We start from the raw sequence: 15,778 nt of genomic DNA on the forward strand, positions 1-15,778 counted from the left end.
CCCCCCCACCCCTCTTGGCGCTCCGACTTTCCTGCTTGCACCTGGCGAATGCAAATCGATTCCTCCGGCCGCAGGATCTTTTCGGAGCACGGCCTTGACTTCGGGCGATACCGGAGCGCGAAACTCACGCGCGCGCTCCTTGAGCACATACAGATAAGGTCAGCTCGGGGTAATCGCACGACGTGTGCGCGACGTTCCTGCACTTTTCGACGTGTAATTGATAGCGGTGGTCCGACAACTGCGCGAACGGCCGATTAGCGTTCCTCATCGCCGACAGATATTCCAGCGCTCGTTATTCACGCATCTTCGTGTCACCGATATTTTCCGTTCCCTATCGTCCGGGTGCCATTATTATCCGGATTGATTCCGCTCGAGCTGTGTTCGAGCGAGCGTTGTCGCTTGTTGCCACCGTGCCGCCTCGTGTCATCGTACGGCGGTCGTTTGTCCAGCGATACTAATTCACTCGGGCTACCGTGTTTCTCCGCTTCGAAAATCTGTACCATCTCTTTGGAGATGGCTGTGACTCACCCGAGTCTCGTACCAAATGCCGATGTCACTATTGGGGAATATCATCTTTGTAACGCACGAGTGCAATGTGAGAAATTGAGAATTCAGACCGGTACTCGTAAGTCCGGATTCTAAATTCTCTCTCATCGATAAAGTGCCTTAGTAACCACCTGATTGGCTGAGGAGCCATGTTAAAAGCATTTTTATCGATAAAAGCGAGTTCAGAATATCGACTATAGTTAGATCTTATTTAAAATTATTTTAAGTTCATTTTCAGATGCGTAGTAGCCAATAGGTTTCTTCGTTTTAGCCGAATTAGATTGCACTTTATGCCTTGAGAGTGAAACAAGTGTGTAACCTAGCGACGAAGGAAAGAGAAACGAAGTTCCGACGCAACCACTAGCTTGGCTAAAACGTACAGGCCCGCGATAATAACGATCTGTACAGCATCTGAAAGTAAATTAGAGACGATCTTAGACATTAATTCGAATCCACAATAAATGTAGTAAGCCTCCAGCCTTTTCCCGTAAACGCTAAATTGTAACGTAATTTCTGACAAGAAAGCCTTTTCAACAGCAGACATCGCAATTCCTAAGATTTAAATGTTATCACGACAGTGCGGGAAACACCTTTTGTCAGAAATTACGTTACATTTTATTGCTCAGAGAAAAAGGCTAAGAGGCTCACTGAAAGTTTATTACACCTATTGCGGACTGAAATTTGACTATGAATACTTAATTTACATGTCACGATCTTCCGCCTACTCACCGTCTTAAAATATTTTTCTGCATAATAAACATTCTAAGTGTATGTCTAGATACATGTATCGTGTAAACGTCATGTACGGATGACTATATTAAACGGTTTAATTTACGTCAATGGCATTGTTTCCTTTTGGACGGTTACATTTTGATAGTACCTCTACCAATATCTCAGCAGATACGTGCAACGCCTACGCATGACGGTCGTATAAGTGCAGGCACTTTTTCCATTTCCGATGTTATTCCTTTTTCTTCTCACCTGTGCATTGCTGTCCGTCATTGAAGTAATTACGGTGCGCACATTTTTTGCGTCGTCGCCGTCCGGCGCTAGGCAATGCGGTTATCTATGCCCGAAGTACGAGAGTTATCTTATCTTGGAATTATTTAGCCGACGCGGCTACCTGACGAAACGTCATAATCGAGGATCAGTGCGGTACACGTGCGTGTTAAGAAGGATAACACGCGTACCGATGCTCGTAATGTAATTGGCAACGATCGAGTGCAACGCGCACGTGCCGTGCAAATCTCTATTTGCGCACGCAAAAGTCACCGGCAAGCGCGAAGAAGATTCTTGACGATTGAGACACACGCACACACTCAGAGGAAATACCAGACGTGACGCGTGCTTTCTGCACGAGATACTTCTTTAACGCTGACATTCTTGCGCGATTCATGCACGAGTTCTCTTTCGTTCGTAAAGAATAAAGGAAAAGTACCAAAACCGACGTAACATTTTATTTTTAAGAAAAGCTTCGTTGAAAATGTTAAAGTAAAATTTATATACACAGATGCAAACCAGCAATTTCTTCTCTGTCAGAATATATGATAATTTTATGAAAATTATTACGTACTTTCTTGCGTATTAACTATTTTTTAAGATGTTTGAAAATTGAAAATAAAATCGATATACCCACAATTTCTATAGAAAATTTTATTAAAAAAATAAAATAAAAGCACTGAAATTATATTATTTTGTACATTTATTACGTATCTTTATATGTTATCTTTAATTTTATATATATTTTGTAAAACTTTACAAATTTTACAAATGTATATTGTGGAAAGAGAATCGCTGTCGTCTTTCCGACTATCTTAAACAAACAAACAAGAAAAACAGGAGGGAATCAGTTACCAGTAGCTTCAACTGTATTCTGTAAAATAATATTTCACGGCCAAGTTCAGGTATGTCGGTTGAAAGAACAGCAAACCTTAACTTTTCTTGTGTGGTTCAATAACAGAAGACAGAAATTGGTACAAGATTGAAAGTGATTTAAAAAATTAAAAACTCTATAAAATAGCATTGTGAAATAAGTTATCGCTGGTTTGTTATTTTACTTATTTCTTTAGTTTTCATAAGAAGATAGCTCAAACAAAAACTTTGTCACAACAAAAAATCAAACGACGATAATAACACAACTGAACTTGCAAACGAAATCTGTCACTTTAGCTCCAACTACTATACACCGTAGGCGAAGCTCATATTCTGTTCGAGTTCAGTATTTTACAACTGAGAAACATGAATATGTCGATTTACTCTACCTATGTCACTTTTGGTGCTTCTTCTACTATGGTCGAAACTGTCGCCGCTAACAATATAACGCGACAACGATTTAATAATTAACGGAATAATTATTAATCTATCGCAATATAATGTTTACTGTTACGAATTTTATAATTATTAATAATGGAATATTCGATGAGGAAGAATGTCATTTGTGTTAAAACAAACATTAATAATACGATGAACGATTTACGTAATTCTGTGTGTTGCGAGCGCAGCCTGGCTCGTTGTGAGAATTGCGTTCCGGGGTCGTTAACCTGTTATTTCTTTTAATAGCCTAACAAATTTACTGCAAATTATCTCTTGTAATCCACTTAGTCGAGCCATGTGTAGCGTGCTCCATCGAGAATTGACGTTTCACTGTGAAAATGCATCAGATGCAAATTGTAACGCACGCTAAGAACTCGGGTGCATAATCTTAAATTTCAGTGCTTTGCCGCAAATCGAGCAAATTGGCGATAAATTCATAAGAAGTACAAGATTTGATCAGAGTTGGCAAAATTCCAGATTTCTCTTGATAAAATTCATGTCAGTGGAAAAAAACCGATATTTTCCGGAGAAAGCTGGCAAAAACTGATTTTTTCTATTAAAAACGATAAAATTAATAGGAAACCTTTTATTCTAATTTACAGGAAGTCCAAAACACTATAATTTTATCCATGATTCTGTGCGTAAGAATCTACGAGTAAAAAACAAACGAATAGCGTACGATTATATGCTCATATTTGCTATGAATTTTTCCACGCAGCTGCGTTAAAGTAATTATTATACTTTTATCGTTTACTGGTGAAGTAGTCAGTTAACATGAGTAATTTGAACAATACATTGTATTCTGTTCTGTTGATAACGTCAATAAGCAGAAATTGTAGGACATTAATAAATAAATGCAAAAGCTCTAATAAAACAATTTCTTCAAAAATGCAATAAGGCTAAAGTAAACATAAATATAAAATAAAAATAGACGAGAAGCAGATATGTGTTGATAAAAATTTTTGTTTCAGTTATTCTGTTGTTGTTGTTATTTTTATTATTATTATTATTATTATTATTATTATTATTATTATTATTATTATTATTGAGTTCTTTTATAAAATTTATTAAATTAAAAACCAATATGAAATTTCGTGACATTTATAGCTCCAAAATTATTTTAAACATGTATTTCACATATCAATTCGAACGAAAAGAGACTCCATTATTATATTGGTTTCTTTAAATTATAGCAATTAATATGATTTAAAGCAAAAATATCTTTTCAAAAGTTTCTTTTTGCATAAAATTATGTAAATATATATTTGAATGTTACATAGTATATTAGTTCTGATTATAGTTTTTGCTAGTTTATTCCATTGGATAAAGTCCGAGACAGTAAAAGCTGAAATTTACCATGGTTTTCTCACTTATTGGAATTTTCCGGCCAATCCTGACGTCGATACTTTCCGTTCCATTTAAAATTCCTCATTCAGACGTTATACTCGCAACACGAGAGAACACATTTGACTGTAACACGCGCTCCTTGCCTCGTGTTTGTTGTAGCAGGCCAATGAACCATTACTTAAGCGCACAATCAATATGTATGCCTATATGTATAGCATTTAGAAAGGCATGTGCTTGTCGTTTCACAGTCGCGCGATGTTTGCATTATCACGTTTACGGATGGTTATATTCATGGGACGCCAAGAAGTCACTCCCGTGAGAATGAGCTCAAATAAAAATTTCAGCATTGCTGATCGCCAACCACTCTCTATATCGTTCAGTTCGACTAATCAGTCACGGTTGGAGTGATTGGATCCGATCGCGCCAATCACATCAACTATACAAACAGATAATCAGCGCTGCGATTTACGGTTAAGGTAGTAGATACGCAGAATATCGGATTTTCAGTGGCGATATTAAGGTTGGGAAGGAAGGAATAAGTTTTATCGTTTATTAGAAATATACTTTCCTATAACAGTATTTAACTATCCATTAGTCCGTAATATCACAGTTTTTCATTCAAATCTTAAATGTGGTTTGGAAGAACTTAAAAATAGGACATTAATCTCAAGGTACATATATAAAAATTGTCGACTTTAGTTGCGAATATCTCAGCTTCCAACGGTCAGTCGTTTTCTAACTTTACAGACGTATAGGTAATCTTTCCATCGATATGCATTTAAAATAAAAAAAAAGATGGTGAAAAAATAGAGAAAATATTTTTAACGGACTAACTATCCTGTGTGATCTAATATATATCTGAGATTCCTTGGAGAAAAGGTCGAAAGAGTTGATTATTAACAGGTGTGCAAATTCGAAATGCACGTGATTTTCTATTCACCAATCGCGGTTTTCTCGTCCTCCTCGCTAAGAAAAAATTTTTCGTATTCGTAACTGATTATAAATAAAAGAATTACAGTCATTTTCCCAATAAGTATCACTATAGAATGTCGGTGGTAATAACCTTACATGCTGCATATTATTGCTATGTTTTTGGTTAAATCCAGAGGAGAATACAGCCTGAAGCAGGAAATGACTGATCATAATGGGATTCTCTCAATACATCCGTTCATTGTCCAACTCGAAACGGTACGTCTTGCCGTTGTTACCAGCGACTTTACCCTTATCGAGCTATTATTTATTCGCACGATTAATCGAAGTGAAATGGGGTTACATCCGCGATAGAGAATTGATCTCGACAATCGACATCCGCGAGGTAATCGCGGCGCGAGGAAAACAGAGGAACCAGCCGGTGGAACGTCGCTGCTTTATTTCGTGTTCCACGCGAGCTCGTAATAATTCCGCGTGGTGCGGCGCGCGTTCATCGCCGTAGTCGGAGAGTCCCACGAAGGCACGCACTGGCATTATTATTCGGTCCCATTAGCACGCTTGACCCGCCGAACCTTTCGTATGGTGGTGCCGCGGTCAGTAGGGCCAACGACACGCGCTCGGGGACACACATACATTTGACATGACACAGCGGAGAGTAGAAGTGTGCCGCGCTCGCAGCCGCTCGGTAGTCCGCATTGTCAGCTCATTTAAACAATTGTTCTCTGCGCGGCAGACCGGCCGGCCCGCCGGCTGGCTGGCTGGTCGGCTTGTTTGCCAACGGTATACAAGGCGCTCCCGGCGTACACGCCCAGCTTGACGCCGTCGAATCGTAGGGATGCACTCGGTGCCACGTTTTCGTCTCTTCACTCTCGACCGTGTGATCTATATGCGTACGGACCAATATATAGGCTTGTCGGATGAAAACCCTACACATTATCGGTTTGACACATTGTCCACCGTTCGGGTAGAGCAGGATGAGTGTTTACGTATAAAATACAATAAAAAAAGGCCTACGTCTACACACATGAAAAAAGTCCATGTAAATATCACGTACACCATATGGGAATTATCCATGTGGAATCCGTGTAATTTTGTTAGAATCTCATTAGAAACGACACAACTTTTCGAGTCTTTCAAATAAGAATTCTGGACATCTCCGATTTCTTACTGATTGGTTTAATTCCTTATTTGATCAAAAATAGCGGAACTGAGGATTGTCAAATAAACGGATTCTGTTTGTAACGAAATATTATTCTAAGATGGGAGATAAATGATAATAAAATAATAGTGAGATTAATTTTCCAGAAATAAAAAAAAAATCTATTTTTATAAGTATTATACATAATAAGATGAATCTCATATATATTCTCAGAAAAATGTGCCTGAACTCGATATATTGTAGACATTTTGATATATAGACACATTTTAATGATAAACCAGACGCTATTTTTTACCTAAAAGTAGGGAGATGTCTAGACTTTTACTTAAGACATTCTAGATTTACCCCGTTTAAGATAGATCGTTGATCGAGTGAACAGCTTGGTTTTTAGTTCCGAGAAGCCATGATCGGCTTTCTTTTCAAATTTCAGTATTGACATTCGAAAATTATACAAGTTACATAAAAGTTCAAGTTGAACAGAGTTGGTCACATTGCTAACCGTTTGGGTTGCGACTTGCCAGGCTTTGAAAACCATGTATTTCAGTACATAGCAACATATATCGACCACATTTCGACGAATTTGTACAATTCTTGCAACATGAAGGAGTCAATATTATCAAATCTAAAAGTAAAATTTTTCTTCGGAGTCGTCAAAAGTTTAAGCTGATCGATCGACCAACGATCATCAAGAAAAGGATAGATTTACCCGATTGATTGGCAATGTATAAAGGTATGTTATTACGGATCACACGAGAATGAGCAAACCTCAAAACCTAGTAAAGCTCAATTCGTGCGGTTAATGTGTTAACAACGTTGTTAACAACGAGCACCGGATAATTTGTTGAACCAAATCTCGATTATTACCAGAAATTAATGTAGAATCGTTTACGGAAGCGGTTTATCGGGAAAGTGAATTTTGAAAACCAACATGTACTATATAATATTTAGTAAAATATTATGAAGTTGATAATAATTCTTGCCTACTACTTTCGAACATTTTTCGCAATATATTTGCGCGCGAATCGCCCCAAGGGATTCTTTTCTCTTGAAGTCGACGCACGGTCGATCGCGCATTCGCTCTAAATTAAGACTGGTCCTGACGTGTTACTACAGTACTCTCAGATTTCGGACAATAACCGTAACCTTGTGCCGAGAGAGAGAGAGAGAGAGAGAGAGAGAGAGAGAGAGAGAGAGAGAGAGAGCGAAGACTTTCGAGAGATTTACACCGGGACGTCGTGTTTGTAGCTCTAAATGTGACTTTGACTTTTGTTTCGCTATAGTATGAGAGTCGCGTTTAACAACAAGCCAAGCGAGCCTCAGATCGCCACTTTAAGCGATAATAGCGAGCGCATGAGAACTACTCACAAATAACACTCGTGTATAATCTCTATTAATCTACTTAATGAAGCGTAGAGAGTTAAAACGCGGCCGTTCGATTCAATTCTTTATTCTTCAGACGCGCTCATTGTCGGCGCGAGAAGTGCGTATTTAACCCTTTTAGTGCCGGGCGAAAAAGAGGTGCTTATGCGAAAATAACCGGCCGATTTTACTAGGATTTGGTAAAAGGCTCATAAAAACCAAACGAAAAGCAATATTTAAAAATTATTTATTTTAATTCTCTCGTAATGAAATTAGACTATTTATAACGTATTTTAAATTTATTTTGATAGAGATCTCTCGCAATGCGAATAGTAAAGCGCTACAAGGTGCGGGCCGATATATCGGCTCTGGCACTTCTCGCCAGTGTAGCAGGAGCCGATATATCGGCTCCCGGCACTAAAAGGGTTAACTAAGCGCGCGCGCGCGGTGAGAATACCCGGCGTATTAGTCGAACGAAACGTTGAGAAAAAACTGTTTGATATATTTATAATTATAATTGTGCAAATGCAGAAATTATGGTCGGGGAAAATATTTTTCTAGTAAATATTATTACAGTATCAGTGAAAATAATTTTACAGGCATATTGTTACTACAGAGAATTTTTCTTGAAGATACCAACGAACCGAAAAAATAGTCTCTTGCCTGGCTACTTATACACTGAGAGAAAAACATTTGGTATTCGTTAACTATAATATTATAACTATTACTTTAGTAATAAGAGAATCCTAGTCAGGAGAACCATTTTTTTCTAACAAATGTTATTATAATGTTAATGATAATAACATTACATGCACATTGTTATTATTGTTTGTGTGGTTAAAATTAAAAGAGTGTAGTTGAGGCCGAAAATAATCATTTTTATCAGTTTGATTATCAGTAACGTCGAAATGATTTTAAGGCGGGATATTTAGAAAACAAAGAATAAAACTGTAGGTCATGCGAACGGCACGATTACAACAGCATATCGCTGTCCAGAAACCATGGTCTATGGCACAAATACAACGAATATTCCGTCTTTCTGCTATTCTCATAGATGCGCGTACGCAGTAAGTATTATGCGTTACACAATAGTTATTATTCCAGATAAAATTTGTCCCACATCGGTATCAGAAATAACGCGCAGTCTAAGCTACAGCGTCAAAAATACATATCGGTATCGGATATATCTTTTTGACAGTTCCTTATATGTATGATAAATTTGGTTGTCATTTTCTGTTTCAACGTATAAAAATAAATAGAAAAATTTAAATTCGAAAGTATACAATTTATAGTGCGAAATTTGTTCACCAGTGTAATTTTGGTGGGATTCCTTCCAGTACATAAGTTGCCGGCGATGGGCATCTCGCAGTTCTTCTGTTCGATCAGGCTGATTCGTTCCTCGCGTGCCAGTTCGCACTTTTCGTAGCAGCAGCGATATTCCGATGAAACTGATATAAAACGTTTAATCGGTTTTATCGCCGGATAAACGATAGACGCCGCGGCTCCCTTCCTATCGTTTTACTCCTCCCTCTCTCTGTCCCCTCTGGCACTTCCTATTTCTAACGAAGAGGCGAGAAATGCCTTCGAGAACTCCTCTTTCAATGAAGAAAGTCTTCCTGAAGAAAGGAAACCTCAAAAAACTGTTCGGATCGACGATCTCGATAATTGCCGATTGAAGGAAACGGCTTCTTGATATAAAATTACACTTCAGTAAAGAGGAGCCAATTGGAGCTGCAATTCACTCATTAAATAAATAAATTGTTTTCACGAATAGCTACAAATTTATATATAAAAATCTATATTTTCTCACTTGGAAGACATTTTTTTCCTGATGTAAAATATCTATATTAATATAAATAAATTATTATTAGTGTCACCGAGTAAATATTTCTTATTTTTTAGATATTTTCTTCTTTCGGCGTATTTTTATGTTAAAACCAAAAGGAGATATGTTGTGCCCGAAAATGATTATAATTTTAACGGGATTGCTCTCAGCGAAGAGCGGCCGCTAAAGAGGCAACGCTCGAAACCAGTCGAAGTGCGTTTGGCATTTTCGCGATAGCCGCCAACGTGAATCTCCATCATACCCGCGTTCGAATTACCTGCGTTCCGATCGACCCTTCTTCTCCTGGTCTTCGGTTGTTTCAATCGGCGAGAATCCCAGCGGCATTGCGTTCTGCCGTAGCTCGGAGGGAAAAGGCGCGAGAAACGGCGGATCTAATCAGCCGGTAGCTAAGAGCTGCTTTATGACTGTCGTGCGCGCGCGAAAGAAGATATTTCTCTCGTATCTCGGTCGATAGTATGTTGCAAAAAATGGCACAACCTTGGCGAGCGACACTCGAGATCCCGCCGCGAACAGCGACGCCGCAAAACAAACTCGGCGTGCCGCGAATGGCGTAATTAGCTCCAGTGTGATCATTATTAATATTGCGAAGCGTGTAATCGTCCTCCGATCGGCACGTTTTTTCCACGCGGGATATCAATGTATCGTCTATTTTGCACTTCGCAAAAACGACCGTCTTGGGTCGAGCGGGTATTTAACAGATTAACGCAACAAAAGATCCGGGAGTTGGTATCTACCCGAAGAAGTCATTATCCATTCTGAATGTGAAAGTAGCTTGAGTGAGTCGGTCTTCAGGCTCTTTTTTGGACACAAAGAACTCCGAATATCTAGGTTAATGTACAAAGCCGTGGGTGCTGCTTACGGAAACATTTGTGCGCTGTAAAGAAGAGCACAAACGTGAAGAGTATTTTTTCCGTGTTTTTCTGTATCTCCTTTTGGAATCAATATTAACGTCCGTGAGGTTAGTACTTCGAAATGCGACATTTCTTTAAAATTCCGCGTGACATGAGTTTATCTATGATTTGTTCTTATTTGCCCATGATAAAATTATTTTTGCCTACGTGTAAAGAAAGAGTTACAAGAAAATTTGAGAAATACTGACACATTAGCATTCCTTGAGTGTTTTTCTTTAGTTTTTAAGCGGGACGTGATTACACGTGTTTGTCCACCAAGCAGAAACGAATTATTGACGAACAAATACAAGAAAACAATGACTGTTATGATCAATTGAACGGCAAACGAGCAAGTATAAACGAACGAGTTTGATAAAAATTCGCGTTTTAGTATGCAACTTGATAGACCTTAAATATTGGAGGAGGCAGCTCTCTCTAACATTTCGATTTTCGATATTTTCGTTTGGGAATTTCGAATTTAAAGATTTTTTTCGAATAAATTCGAAAGGTGCGCAATTCTTGATGAGAGGTAGATAGGAAAAGTAAGAGAGCACAGACGTGCGGCAATTAAATAGTAAAACGCGATAGAAAGCTGATCGCTCTGAAAAATTCAATCCCATCGATCGTCGATGCGCTTCTCGCAGCTGGGTAGAAGGGAGAACGCGTCGGCACGCATTTAGCTAAGTTTAGCGGCAGTTTCAGTTGGCTGTTTCCCCCGGCGATGTGTTATCGACGTGTTAACGGTGTTACGTGTTGCAAACTTGCGGTTCGTTCAACCCTCGCGATCGTCGCGTCGGTTGTACGAGCGTAGCTTGCAGCCTATTAACGATTCAACGCAATGAACGATTATCACGGCAAATGTGCGGACGCGTTACTCGTTTGAACCGTGAAGTATGAATTTCTCGGTAAATTCGTTTGCTGACATCCGAATGACAGTTCCCTCAGTGGAGCTCATTTCTATATTGAGGATTCAACAAGTCTGTCGCAACTTTCGAATCGAATACTGTTATTCGAGCTCCTTTGCTTCTGAAAAGAAAAATCAGGAGAACTTTCCATAAGCGTAATTAATTGAAGACGTTAACGAAGTCGATTGTTAGATTTGTAGAGTTTTGATTCTTATTGACGATGATTGAAGTGAAAACTGTGAGGCTTGTGCAACGTCGATACGTAACGTCGAGATACGATTTTCTACAACGCTGTGCTTTTTTGAATTGCACATTCACATGTGCTAATTTATAGTTGGACGAAGTATTTACAGACACACGAGTCCTCTGTTTGCTTAATGCCAGTATGTTACCGTTTACACTGACTGCTTTGAAAGAAAACGAGCGGATGTGCACACGTAAACAGAGTCGTTTGCAGACCAAATTAGGTCTTGACAAATATTTTCTGTCCAGTTTTATATAAAGTACACCTTGTCAGCCTATAATAATAATACGGTCACGGTTGATTCTGGAAAAGAAAAGTAGAGGTATCCTGACTTTGGCTCATGGATAAGCCGGATTAGGCGTTACTCTTCTAATATCTTGTTAACGCTTATGAAAATACAAACAAAATGATCTATTCTCTTGTTTTATTTATATTTTGTATTTATTTCTTGTTAACGCTCATTCATTTATATCTTGTTAATGCTTATGAAAATACAAACAAAATTATTTATTCTCTAAAATATATAAATATATTTTATTATTTATTATTTCAAAAACAATATTTATAAATAGTACGATTTCAAGAGTATATATATTTTGGATATATAATGTGAAATATAAAAGATATGTTAATATGAAATTTTGTACATATATATATCCAACATTTCATATTAAAGTATTAAATATTTTAAACGCACGAGAATTATTAATTTATTTCCGATGATCATCTCATTTAAATTTAATTATCACGTATCTGCACAGCCGATAAATATTAATCAGTCGTATTAATAATTAATTGAAATCACTAACATGTCCTAACCGATATATAACGTTCTACGATTACTCATCGTCTATTGTTCATTTAATCATTTGTATCTCGATTTGCTTGACATAAGTAGGTTTTTCCGCCGAAATAATTATTCATATTAAATTCTATGATACGTTCAACGTTGTTTTTCAGCGCGTTCCCAATTGTCGCAGAGGCAGGAAATCGTTATACGCGATTCAGTCCTCAGTACCGCGCGATAAGATCCTTTGACAGGAGATGTACGGCATTCGCAGGGGAAAGAAACCGCCGGGTCGTAAACAAGAACTCGCTGCACCATATTCGGAAACGCCACATTTTCGCAGGGCTGGACGGTGGTATTCCACCGCCCTGTGAACGGAATCGTAATTTCGTTTCTTCGCCAGTAAATACCAGAATACCAACATACACTGGGAGAAAAATATTTGCTATTTGTAATTATAATCGTCATATTGAAAGAATTTAGAGTCAGGAGAACCATTTTTCTAGTAAGTGTTATATAGTGTCAGTGGTAATAATTTACATGCATACTGCAACTGCTACTTTTGTGGTTGAAACTATAAAAAGGGTATTTGAGGCCGAAGATAATGATAATTATTCTCTAAGTGTAAAGTCGCCATTGATTATTGCGGCACAATTTCAAACGTGCCTTCTCGTTTGCGTATTAATGCATTTATCACGATCTTATACAAGGTTCAAATTGACTCGTTGTTATTAATAAACCGGTTAGTATCGCTACGTTCTTCAAAGACTTGAATAACGAATGGATTCAGATGTTACTCTTTTATCGTCCCTTCCGACGACGATCCCGTTAATCTTTATCTTAATGATAAACCTCTCGAGCTATTGCGAGGTAAAAGCTTGAGCGCTGTCGATCCAGACGTAAAAGCGAGAGAGGGAATTTGAAAAGGAGAAATTAAAGAGGCTCGAGCGTTTAACGAAATATAAATCTTTATAACGGTATAATACGAAAGTTAATCGAGCTACCAATTAACAAGCATTTTGACAATCTTCACCGTGTCCTCCCCGAGATATTTTAATTATAAACTTTTATAGTGCAAGCATATATCGAAATTCTGTAGTATAACAGAGAGAGAAAGACTTTTACCCGCTTACGGGGCTTGCTTCGCGTTAAGTACGTGATCGCCATTTGCGATTTCTTTCCGGCTGCGTGTCCCGCACGTAACTGCGTTTCCTGAACGATAAACTACGATGTCCCATTCATCCATCCGCCGGTCCAACAACGTCTGTCGGTTAGTGTGTTCTCCTCAGGCGAGAATGCACGGCCGTGGGGATTCCGGACGAAGAGTCGATCTTTCCAAGTGGGCAAGTGCGAGGATGTCGTCGTCGTGCGCGAAGAATGAGTTTCCTATGTTCGACTTGACGTAAAAGGCTCGGGCGTTAAAAGCAAGCGCGTTTTTTCGTACGCGCGCGAGTACGTGCCGCGCGATCCGTCGGGAAATCCGAAAGGGCCACGTATACTCCGAGGGATTTTTTGCCGAGAGAGGAAAGCGCGGGAATCGGATGAGCGTAGCCGGAGAGAGCTACCGACGACAAAGCACCTCCTTCATGGCTCTCTAAGGCGGTCGTGACTTCTTTCTACGTGGCGCTAATTTAATATGCAGCGAGCGCACGTGTCGCACTCGTCTAAATATAATCCGCGCGGAAGGGCGCGTTAGCGCGCGCGGAAGGACGTTTTGCGAAGCGGCCGCGCGCGCAGGAATGGCGCTCGGGGATTTCGCGGCTTTCCCACGTATCAGTAAACACTGGGACGCGCGCGAAACCTGACATCACCTGTCCTTTTTCTATTCTTATCGACGCGCCGAGATACGTGGCCGTTTTTGTAAGCCGGTTGCATCACTGCGTATGAAATCAGCAGCACGATCAATTCGCCGTTCCACGCAACGGACGACGACGCCGGCGTGCTTCTCGAATACTTGGCGATCCGACATAGCCAACAGGTACTCCCTGTATTCGTGAGTTTCCACCCGGCTGACCTAAATTTCGAGTTTACTGCTTCAGTCACTGGGGTCAACTGGTGTCAACGCGATAGACGACGAGTCGCCGGCGCCGTCATTGCCGCGTGAGCGATGACTCCGCGCGAGGGGGTGAAATAGATCGAGGATTGTTGTTCTACTTTATAATGCGTTATAAATGCCGAAATGATCTTAACCACTGCTGGGACGCGTAACGGATAATCGAGCCGCATGTTCGACGCTTCTTCTTAATTGAAATAAATTTCTAGGATGAGCTATCTTTCCCTCTTCTTAATTGAAATAAATTTCGAGGATGAGCTATCTTTCCCTCTCTTCTCTAGATACGCGTGAAAAAGTGTAACGATGCGTGATGTCGTCTCGCTCGTTCATCGTGTTTTCAGCAGATCGGAATGACGATTTCAATCTACGAACTTGTACTATTCCAGAACGCAATGTTGTTATGAGAAGTTTTAAGGTAACTTTCTTCACGTTCTGATCGAGCAAGTTGTGAGGTGAAATGAATTTGATAAGAATTCGATGAAAAACTTGCACTACGTATACATTGAAGTATTATCTAACTGCTTGTATAATTAGGAGAAGATCGACCGTCCGAGAGCTGAGATATTTGCAACGAAACTTGACACCTTTTATACGTGTTTCTTGAGATTAATATGTTATTTTTATTTTTAGTAACTTTTAAACCCAAAGTAAGGTTGAAAGTACGACACTGAACCTTGAAATCTCCTGAAATTAACCGATAATTAACTCAGTTAACACAGTCGTCAACATGGAAAATAAAGGACTGTTGAAGCGAATAAGGAGTTCTCATGTTTCCCCTTTATAACTCGTATTTAAACTTGCTATCAATCATTCTTTTTTAGTTCAACTGCTGTTGTAGATATAATGTTAGATATGTCATACAATTTAATTGAAACATTTAGATTTAACTTTAAATTAAAATCGAATTTGAATCAAAATTGAATTGAATTTTGATCGATGTTGATAGAAATGGACATTAGAATGGTATAACTTCATGTACCGGTGATATTCTACCGATCTCTGTGTTTATTGGCTACCGGTCACTGCGTGCGTGACGTCATGTGTTACAAGGTCGGAATATGTACGATATATACTAGATTGGTATTCCCTAGGAATTTCAAACCGGATGCATCATACCCAGGTACTCGTGCGTACTGACAGAAAAAAGCGCAGCATTCAAATTAATACTTCTTACGCAGCGCTTTTTTCTTTCAGTGTAAAGCGTAGTCTACAATGGGCAGTAAGAAATTGACCAGTCATCTTCGAGTGTAAGAAGGAATAATCGATTATGATTGGTTAATTTCTTACTTCTTATAAACATACACTTACTGCTTAATACGTGTTAGCGACCGTTGGAAAACCAGTGAAAAAATTGAGAACTCGATTTTTATGTTTATTCGTGCCACAAACTACCGCTTAC

At 39.0% G+C, this 15,778-nt stretch overlaps 1 protein-coding gene across 1 annotated transcript in view; it reads left to right on the forward strand.

The window, feature by feature from the left end:
* LOC106748877 (dystrophin-like) overlaps positions 1–15,778 on the forward strand; it is a 290,562-nt gene that overhangs the window by 1,014 nt on the left and 273,770 nt on the right. The gene's annotated exons all lie outside the window — the stretch shown is intronic.

Source organism: Dinoponera quadriceps, unplaced genomic scaffold (genome assembly GCF_001313825.1).
Source record: "Dinoponera quadriceps isolate SergipeBrazil2010 unplaced genomic scaffold, ASM131382v1 scaffold2696, whole genome shotgun sequence".
NCBI lineage: Eukaryota > Metazoa > Arthropoda > Insecta > Hymenoptera > Formicidae > Dinoponera > Dinoponera quadriceps.